We start from the raw sequence: 2575 nt of genomic DNA, 5'->3' as shown, positions 1-2575 counted from the left end.
CAAGAATAACATAAAAAATACTCCAAAAACACAAAAAACTACTACAAAAATGAACAAACTGAGAACAGTAATACACAAAATTACTCCAAATAGCACAAAACGACAACAAAAATGCACAAAATGACTCAAAAAATTTGACAAAATTAAGAAAATGACAACAAAATGACATGAAAAACACAAAAAAAAAACTTGTTTACTAAAACAAGCAAAACAACAACAGAAATACACAAAAATTACTCAAAAAAACACGAAATGACAACTTAAGTACACAATTTTACAGGAATAATACACAAAAGGACAACATAAATGCACAAATTCAATCATAACAAGCAAGACAACTACAAACATGACAGAAGAACACACAAAATGGATGCTTAGATTGGTCATTATTCTAAATGCTAACATCAATGTTGATAATGTGGCCCTTCGATCAATCTAACACATTTTTGTGGCCCCCGCTGTGATAGAAGTTGTCCACCTCTGTCTTAAATATTCCTATCTTTGCAGGAGAATGCACAACAAAGCTGCTAAAGTGTTGGATTATTTAGTTAATGTATAGATATAAATAGTGGAAAACCACTGATTTGGATCACTGACAAAACTAAATTCTGTGCCTCCACTAAGGAAGGATGTGTTAAATCTCATTCCTTTCACATGGTTCCCATTGTATTTTGTCAAAACCGCAAGTTTAACTTCTTTACAAGATGTACAGACGAGTATTTTCACTTCAGGTTTCCCAGTCACAAGCTAGCTGTGATTCATGCTATCGCTAGGCTAGCTAGCCCTGAGTTAAGTTCTTTCTTTTGACGTTTAAACTTTACAGCAGGGTAAGTCAGATATCTTTAAAAATCTTCCCAGATAAAACAAAAAAAAGCACAGGTTATTTTACTCACTGGAAACAGTTTTGTTGTGGCTGTTTCACAAAAGAAAAAAGTGTATGCTATGCTAACACGTGTTGCTATCATTTGTTGCCTTTTTATATTTTGTTTTATTTTTTTTATTAACTGGTTGCATCCCAGTGCTAATGAACCAGTTCCTGGTGCTCAGGTTGGAGACAGGGTTGGAGGAATGTAGTGAACGTAAAAGGTCCTCAGAGGAAGACTGAGCAGTGTGCATGTAGCGTGTGCGTGTTAGCATGTTTGCCTTCCTTAATCTTTCTATGTGCACAGAATCTAGGGCAATTACCCCTCACTGTGGCCTTCCTGTTTACGATACCTGACCTTCTTTTACTTCCTGTCGTTCATTTTACAACAAGAAAACTGCTACAACTGAGGCTATACAAGTTGTTCTCTTGACTGAGTCTTTATCTCCAGGAGTGATAATTATATATACATATATATATATATATATACTTTTATATTTCTGTGTTATTTCTGTGTAATAAAGATGCTGATATGTACAGTACGTCTGGTGATTTCAATACAATTGTCGCATTTACAACAAGAACTGGTTTTACACATTCTAGTCTGAATAAAAGCAGAAGCATCGCTGCAGAATATTTGCAACGTCATGACAGCCATTGAACTTTACACACACTAAAATCCCTTACTGGGACATATTCCTCCATGTTGGTGTGGGTTTTGACACTGGAAGTATTTTAAGGATATATTTTAATGTGTTGATATAAGGACTTCAGGGGTGTCCCGCTCCGGTCCTGGAGAACCCCTGTCCTGCATGTTTAAGATTCAAACATGGGACTTTGGTCTGTGCGCCTCGCTAAACAAATCCTCTAAAAATTGTAATTCATGTAGTTTTTACACAAAATAACTCCACAAACAAAATGTGCACCAAATGACAACAAAAATACACAAAACAAAAAAATGCACCAAACTACAAATACACCCAAAATGACAACAAAAATGCACAAAAAAGAAAAACAGAACTATAGTAAAGAAAAAATAATAATGACAAATACACAAAACAGAAAAACACAAAATTACACAAGACAACAAAACAAATACAAAAAATTACTCAAAAAAATAACAGAAAAATGTGCAAAAATAGACAATAACATGCAAAACGACTGATAAATGCAAAAAACGCCAGAAAAATACACAAATCAAAGACAGGAAAACATAAGATAACAAGTAAACTGCAAAAAACCAACAAAATTACAACAAATATCTAAGGAAAAACCCCAAATCAGATATAAATAGACAAAATTACAAAAAAGATAACAAAATTAAAAAAAAAATCTAAAAATAACACAAAACAACATAGAAATAATGCACAAATATACAAAAACAAAGCAACAACAAAAATATAGACAATCCTTTTGTTCTTTCCTATAATAATGCTCAGATTGGTCATTATTCTTAATGCTGATGTATATTTTGATAATGTGGCCCTGAGATCAGAAAATTTGTGGCCTCCACTGTCATTAAAGTTGTTTCAGATGCTCAGCTGGTGCCCCAAAGCAGATTGTATACAGCTTGAGACCGTCATTAGATTCAGGTGTGTTTTAAAGAAGAGACATGCAGGACAGGGACTCTCTAGGACCAGACTTTAGCACTCCTGCTGAAGAGGAACGCAATAAAACACGTGAAAGATTAACCAAGTGTTTGTAAAGAGTGTC

This window comes from Gouania willdenowi, chromosome 20 (assembly GCF_900634775.1).
Source record: "Gouania willdenowi chromosome 20, fGouWil2.1, whole genome shotgun sequence".
Taxonomy (NCBI): Eukaryota; Metazoa; Chordata; class Actinopteri; order Blenniiformes; family Gobiesocidae; genus Gouania; species Gouania willdenowi.
The sequence above is the reverse complement of the archived record's forward strand: the minus strand, read 5'-3'. Positions refer to the sequence as shown.